An 8492-nucleotide genomic window follows, 5' to 3' on the forward strand; every position below is an offset into this window, starting at 1 on the left:
GTCAACTGTCAGGGAACGAACGTGGGCATTGGGCTCCACGCCAGCTTAAGTTACTAAATCGGAAAGAAAATAATCTAATGTTGTTGTTTTTTCTCAGTTTGAGATAATCTCTGCTCTGAGTTCTACTATTTTAGTATCATTTAATTAGAAGGGTTATCATCTGACTGTACAATTTGCGGAATGACTTTAGAGACATGGTTTGTTAATTTCCCGTCAGCTGAAGGCAAGTCCGTCAGAAAAAACGAGCATAAGATTTCTCGCATATCTCAATCCCACTGGTGCGTTTGTTTTACACGTCTGGGAAAATGGGAGAATTTTGTGTCTCTAGCCTCTAACATAAGCTTGTATCTTATCGATATCCTATCAGAAGAAAAAAAACAGAGTGTTCCTAACAGAGCTCCAAGCCTTTTGATAGGGAATAAGACTAGTAAGTTGGCTGTCTTTAGTAAAAGTCAACATTGAGTGGGCGACGTGGGCTCATTAAAAACACATTGCGAGGGTTTCAGTAAAAACACTTGGTTCACGCACGTTCATTCTCTGCCCTTCTGACTCTTGCCTTATTAAAGGGCAGGGAAATTATAAATAGTTTAAATTGTCTCCAATACAGCCCCTCTACCCGGGTTTACATGTCATTTTGGGATGCGAAGAAGATCGTAAGGAACTGGTTATAGGAAGCTTAAGCAACGACGACGGCGAGGGCAACGAGAACGGCAAAAAAACAACAACAATAGGTTTGACATCAAAACAAAACAACAACTTTGCACGTGCATCACGCTTTTTTGTGCATTTCCATGCCGTCGTTGCACGATTACGAAGACAAATTGTCTAATTTTACGTTTTAGGAGAACAACGACACTCGTTTTCTTTTCCTGAACTTTGATACAGACCTTTAGAATCCAACTCCAGACAATTCTCGCCAACATTTGACGAATTGAACGAGATGGAATAAACGCGATGAAGTTTAAAGCAGGGCGGACTCACTTTTTAACTGACGGCAGAGCCGTCGCCGTCTTTGTTGCTTAAAGCCTAGGCCAAACGTTGAACTTTTCATGAGACGAACCAAATTTCAGTCAGTTAAATTCATGAAAAGTTCGACGTTTGTCTCAGTGAAGTTCTTTTCACACGTTCTATCCGTCTGCTTCAGATAGAACGACTCTGAAGATTCCTCTCCGGGGCAAACGCCGATCTTTTAATGCGACAAATTAAACTAATAAATTAAAAAATTTGTATGATAATGTACATTTAGCCTCGTTCGGTAGAAAATTTATTAAAATTGCTTTTTGGTCGAATTCAGATGATTGGTTCGACGCGTCCTATAAAAGCTCGACGTCTGACCCAACAGACGATCTTAACTTAATGTATACGTAGGTCGACCTAAAATGTCTCATGAAAAGTTCGCCGTTTGGCCTACGTCTAAGTTCCCTAATATAATAAAGTCTAAAAACCACGGTGTAAGGTTATCGGTGAGCCGCCTACCCTGATCTTTCTCCAAGGGGCATAGAAAAGGATTCTGTTGAGTAGGCAAATGGGGTTCTCCGTCTCGCGCTTTATCTTTAATTTCCCCTTGACACTGATCACAATGAACCAGATCTACATGTAGGCTAGGACTTAAAAAATACTAGGGCCGGAGTTGCCATTGGAGGCAAACTGTAAATACCACCTAATTACGATATGTTTAAACCGCACTAGTTCAAGGAGCTTTTAGCTTTATTTTCTGTTCTGTCGTTCTCTGTCCTCTCTTTTACCCCACACCAGGCGAAATTATTTATCACTCTAAGTTTGATATCCGTGAAGAGGACATCCTGTGGTGTTGCCATTCAAAGGAATCCTCTTTGGTAGAAATCTTTTAGACTACTTTTCATTTCAGCTTAGCATTTTACAAAAAGAAAACTTCTAATTTAATATGTCTTTGTGCATTAATTGTATTGCAGTCTCGTTCTTCTGAAGGCATCGCGCCAAGTATATGGTGCTCTTTGCAGTTTACGAAAAAGTCCGCCATGCTTTTCCATATTTCAGTAAAACTGTTCGACATGTCAATGAAGCGTCCATCCGAAGAAAATGACGAAAACTATTTAAAGCCTTCGTTGTGGTGAAAAGCCTTGTGATTAGCGACTGTGATATGGATATGATTAAGAGCCATGAGAGCTTGGGGGAGACTCCGCACATGAAATGGGTGGGGATGCTCGTCGTCTCGCTTAGGGGGTGTAAATTTCGGATTTTGGTCTCACTTAGGGTGTTCTGGGCAAAACGCCATCGTATTTAGCCGTGAAGGTCTCGTTTAGGGTTGCACGCGAAAAAACATAAAAATATATATTTGATATTTATATTTTTTCGTCTCTTTTAGTGTCCAAAAAAGCTTGGGCCACGCCCGGATCGGTCTACTTTAGGGGTTTAATTCAAAATTTCCGACGAGCATCGGAGTCCTCCCCCGGGCATGAGAGCCATATGGCTCTTGATATGATGTATTTACCGCTCGTCAGCTCCACTGCCATGTCTTCTGTAATGAGAATTTTGGTTGTTTTACCTTGTTGGCTTGTTAGTCCAGTGACACGCATTTTTATCCGCAGTACCATCCAAAGTTACATATTTTTTTTCCACACCGTGACCTCATTTCCTTAACCGTTTTTAACACTAAATTGGTTATTGATAAACTGATAAATCAGCTGCTCTTATTCGCATACTTTATGAATTCTGGTGGCCATGGAACTGTTTCTAGAAAGTTCGCTGCTCGGAAATTATGGTGTTCGAGCCATTTGTCTTTACCTTTTTTGTCCTTAAGGCAGGAAGCAAAACTTCAAAGTTGACCTGTCAAACAGCGCACGAATCCCAAGCAGGTTAATTTGAGGTGTTTATGTAACCTCTCCTCTTCACCATAAGCAGCTATTAAACACTACTCCCTTCTAAACCAAACACTTCCGATCGCTATAATTCACAGATTAAAGTTACCTCGACCGGCTACTTGAAATTTCCCAACAAAAGATGATTACTTCTTTTTCAATCTCTACAATGGAATTGCCTTAAACCGTTTAAGGACCGGCAGTTTCGACTATCTGGACTGAGATCAGCTATTTGGGGCCAGGAGCCTGTCAGGGGCACCCAACGAGAATATAATTCCCAACCACTTAAACATAGCGTTGTTAAGGGTATTTTGGTATTTAAACTGTAGATATAGGCATATTTTTATCCCCTAAAATTTTTCATCTGTTCGGATTTCCTAGCTGAAAGTCTAGTTATCCGAAGATTATAGGGATCAAAACTTACATTTTCGAAAATTTCAGCAAGAAAAAAAGCTTCCGAAAATTCTAGGTGACCTTTTTACGGAAAAATCCGTTAAAAATGGGCAATTATACCATTTTTTAGATGTTCGAAAATCCTGGAAGAGGGAGGCAAGCAAGAAATTTTACAACAAATGTTCCGAAACTTCTAGATCTCAAATCATCTTCCAAGGATATTTCCGAAAATTGACGTTGGGTGCCCCTGGCCTGTTGGGGCTTATTTCTTGATGTTTTAAGCACCTTTTACAAAGAACGATGGTTATTGAGATGTGTTTTACATCATCTCAATAAAGTTTAGTTAAAACCCTTCCACTAACCTGCGAGCAAGCTCTCCTATTTGGGCAAGCAAAGCGAGCCGCGCCAGAACGCGCAAGCGAGCGGCGAAGCCGCTAAGGGCCAAAAAAAAATTCTCCGGACTGATCAGTCTCGTTTACGTTTCCTTAAAATATTAGTTGAGAGAATTTTATAAGTATTTTTCCATTGGTAATCACTGAGTTTATTAATTCTCATAAACTTGATGATGTATCGTTGTTTTTAGGAGAAAATTGATGATGGTCACTCTTAACCAGGACCCAGTTTATGAACGGACATTTTTTACCTGTGCAACCCTTTCACACGGAACCGTGCAAATTCTGTCATAGATTGCAATACCTGTCGCCGTTCAGAAATTGGAACGGTTCCGTGGGTTCCGTGTAAACAGAAGGCGGATCCGCCGAGCAAGTTTTTGTCCGTTAAAAACCTTATTCCTACCAGCCGAAAAAATATGGGAAAAAATCCTATGGTGTTACCATTAAAATGAAACGGCAGAAACCTCTTTGACAGAACCTTTGCCAAGTATCATAGTTTCTTAGAATTTTACAAAACATTGTTGCAATTTTTGGCCAATATAAGGAGTAGGCTCAATCTCCGTTAATGTGTCAATGAAGGTTGATAACCTTGATAGTACACAGCGTCAAGTCGCTTTCCACTACCTGACGCATGGCATGACGCGCGTGTTATGAAGCTAGACGTGACTACTTAAAATTTACCGTTCCGGAACTACAATCATCGGTCGGGAGTAAATCAGATTGCTGGGGAGTGGAAACATCTCTTGCACGTGTTTCAACAACAGCTAACAATCATTATTTTTTTATTATTATTCTCAATCATTCTAGAAAATTTTTAGCTAGCTCAACCACAAATACAGCATGGAAAGTGTTGCTTTCTTTAAGATTTGAGAAAATATTGAATCTGTTATTTTTGCACTTTTAATCCCTGACCACCTATCGATAATTACCTTAGAGGTTTCGTGATCTTAGTTTTATTTCCTGAGCCGCAGAATTGAATGACAGGTCTCTTTAAAGCTTATTGTAATCTTCAAGATCAATGACATCGATTTCATCATACACAAACCTCATACAAGTATAGTAACTACCTCAAAAATTTGGACTATGAAAGTGAACATTGCTCATTCAAGTCAAGAGTAAGTTAAGAGACTGTTGCTAAAAAAAACTTGATTTGATTTATTGCGCATGAACATTTTTAACGTGACCCAACTTCCTCCGTGCGTTATTGACCGGAGAACAGATTACTGCGTTAGTATTATTTTGATCTCTCCAAAAAAGCGGAAGAGAGGCTCATTCATTTCTCACAAGACCTGTTATTGAACTGTTAAAAAAATCTATGAAATTCTGCGTACCAAATGTTGTCAATAGGGCATTCCTCACTAATTTTAATGTCTTCCACCAGCATCAGTAAGTGATAGCTGGGAAAAGGTTTTTTTTAGTTTTTAATGACGAGATAGTTGAAGCCACGCCCGATTGACGCGTGCGTGAGTGTAAACTCTTTGAATATTAATTGTCTAATTTTACACACTTAAAGAATGTAATCAAGATATAATCTTAAACCCAGGGCAGAGTGAGACAATAGAAAGGAGAAACCAATGTCGAAACCAAAATGCACCTCTATGAACGAGAGAGAATTGTACAAACTACTGAATCTTCGTAGACAGACATGCAAACAAAAGATATCTTTCCTCACGACATGAGGATCGCGTGATAAACATCTCTTCATATACCTCCTTGAGCAAGTATAGCGTGGTTTTTCGTGCGCCCCCATGAGAGTGTGGTATAAAAAATAGACTTTCATTACCTGAACTCTAGCTAATTGATTTATAGAGGTAAATAGATCAAGTAACCATTTTGTTCGCTTTCTTACTGTAAACAGGAACACGATAGTCGCGTCTGCGTTATTGAATCGACTTCCTACGCCATAAGCACCATAGGATAAACACAAGCCCCCGAAATATCATACCGTGGTCAATGATAGTGGTACTAAACACGAAAAGCCGTATTTGATCAATTCTGAAAGTGAAGTGTTAAAAATTGTCAGAAAATCGACCTCGTACAACAAAGAATACTCCCTGTTTCAAAGACGTCCGCTCAATGAGGACACCTCGTTATTACGGACAGTTTGCTTTGTATCAAACCCGCTTAATACGGACACCCGTTAATGCGGACAGCGGACACTTGTCTCTTGCCCAAGATCACCTCGCTTATGTTGACCATCATTATCAACTATGTGCTGTATTAAGTCGTTCCCTTTTGAAGGTTTACAAACCAGCAGTTGACTGCTGCATATCGATGTTGCCAGCGCTAAAGTACACCGAATCATCGGGATGCGTTTTGTACTGCAGTCCCGAACTATTTTGAACTATTTCGGCCGCATCACTATGAGTTGAGATGATGTTACACGGGACGATTAATTTGCAACGACGCTGTTAATTGTAACCATTCGAAAACGTTGCAACAATGTTGCAACCTACGCTATCTTGCGCTAAAAATCTTCTTTGCGAGTGAAGGGTTTGTTAAGGTTGGAGGCGTTTAGTTTGACGATGCTGTTATTAGCGAAAGTCCTGATTTATTTCTTTAGTATCTTGTTCTAATAAAAGGTGTATTTTTGAGTTAAATAACCTGACCCGCTTCATACGAACACTTTCCGCAACGGCCCCTTCCGAGAGTCCTTATTTAAAACGAAGTTGGACTATACTCTCTAGAGGGGCGCAGCGTTGACCCGATATTTACGGTGATATTTAGACACTGAGAAGTGGACTTATGAAACGAGGTACTGCCGAGTTTTTTTAGACCGACATTTAGGTATCTAGATATAATTGGATGAAACACAGTTTCATCCATTCCAAACCTTCCGTAGCGATAGAATCAAATCTTTTTGGGGGGGTCGTTTTTTTTTTTTCTTTTACAATTTAAGAAACGCTTTTTAAAAATAACATGATTTAATTTACTGTACCTGAAAATTCTTATCGTGACCATACTTCCCCTGACTGGACAGGATTGTTATTTTATTACTCGAAAAAAGAGGAAGAGAGGAGGGGAACCTGTTACGGAATTTTTTCTTATAAATCGTAACTTATTCTGTGAAAACGTGAGTTCCAAATTTTAGTTCTCAATGGGCATTGTTCAATACTGTGTTCTCGAATTGCCCAAAATACACCGTTTGCTCCTCAAAATTTTGCATAAGAGTCGTTTCAAATTTCTTTGGGGACTTTAAATCATTGCCACAAGGCTCCAGAATATCTTATTAGGGGAGAAAGTGAATTTTCTTAGGGACAAATAAATAGCTAAAAAAACAACCATTGAGCGGTTTGTACCACATGAGTGTTGCATAAGATTTTCATTGCCTGAACAGCTAAACAGATCAAGTAAATGAAACAGGAACACATTTGGAATGATTACGTCTCTATTCTCTGATCTCTATTATTAAATCGACTTCCTTCTGTAATCACGTTTACGTTGGGCATATGACGTCACAAGGTTGAAAGCAAATTTAATTTTCAAGTTATGGCAAAACAAATAAATAATTTTGAAACAGTGTGATGTGATAGAAACAAATGTGAAAAATTTTTGGAAAAGCTCAATTGCTTTAGGAGATAGAGCGCATCTTGAAATGTACTTATGTTCCTAAAAAAAATAACAAAATGGCTTTAACCAATTGAGCTTTTCAAAATTTTTTTTCCCATTTTATTGTATTGCGTCGTGCTCTTTTTAAAATAATTATTTGTTTTGCCATACCTGGAAATGTTAATTTTGCTGTCAATCTTGTGACGTCGCATTCCCGCCAAAAAACGTTAAAATCGAAAAAAAAAAAACATACGATTTTTTAGCAATACGAAGTTCTACCATCCTGCAAAGTTTGAGCTCAAACGAATAAAAAATGCAAAAGTAGTTCCTAAGATGCACTTTTAGGCGTCCTATATGCCCACCATGTGATGGATCGGGACCCATGTACTCCCAAATTATCATGCAGTAAATTGGGTTCAAGAACTACAAACAAGATACACAATGTATCCATATCGGATCTTCAGACAACGAGAAGTGGGAAGAAAAACTAGAAGCAAAGGGAGAAAACAGACGTAGACCATCTTTTTAGATTAATTCTTTTTGGATACGGCGAGCGAAAAACTGTGTCAAAATATTTGTAGCTCAGCGTCTCAAAAGATCAACAATCGTTTCTCCCCACGATCACATGACTCCGGCGTAAAGCGTACGAAGAGAAAACTGGAATCAAGGTCCAACATAACTCCTCTATTTTCTGTGCCAATTTTCGTTTTGATAACCATCCCAATATTTCTAGCCCCAGCGTGTTTTGGAATCCTCAAGGGGAGAAACTCCTCTATTTTCTGTGCCAATTTTCGTTGTGATAACCATCCCAATATTTCTAGCCCCAGCGTGTTTTGGAATCCTCAAGGGGAGAAACTCCTCTATTTTCTGTGCCAATTTTCGTTTTGATAACCATCCCAATATTTCTAGCCCCAGCGTGTTTTGGAATCCTCAAGGGGAGAAACTCCTCTATTTTCTGTGCCAATTTTCGTTGTGATAACCATCCCAATATTTCTAGCCCCAGCGTGTTTTGGAATCCTCAAGGGGAGAAACTCCTCTATTTTCTGTGCCAATTTTCGTTGTGATAACCATCCCAATATTTCTAGCCCCAGCGTGTTTTGGAATCCTCAAGGGGAGAAACTCCTCTATTTTCTGTGCCAATTTTCGTTTTGATAACCATCCCAATATTTCTAGCCCCAGCGTGTTTTGGAATCCTCAAGGGGAGAAACTCCTCTATTTTCTGTGCCAATTTTCGTTTTGATAACCATCCCAATATTTCTAGCCCCAGCGTGTTTTGGAATCCTCAAGGGGAGAAACTCCTCTATTTTCTGTGCCAATTTTC

This window comes from Porites lutea, chromosome 3 (assembly GCF_958299795.1).
Source record: "Porites lutea chromosome 3, jaPorLute2.1, whole genome shotgun sequence".
Taxonomy (NCBI): domain Eukaryota; kingdom Metazoa; phylum Cnidaria; class Anthozoa; order Scleractinia; family Poritidae; genus Porites; species Porites lutea.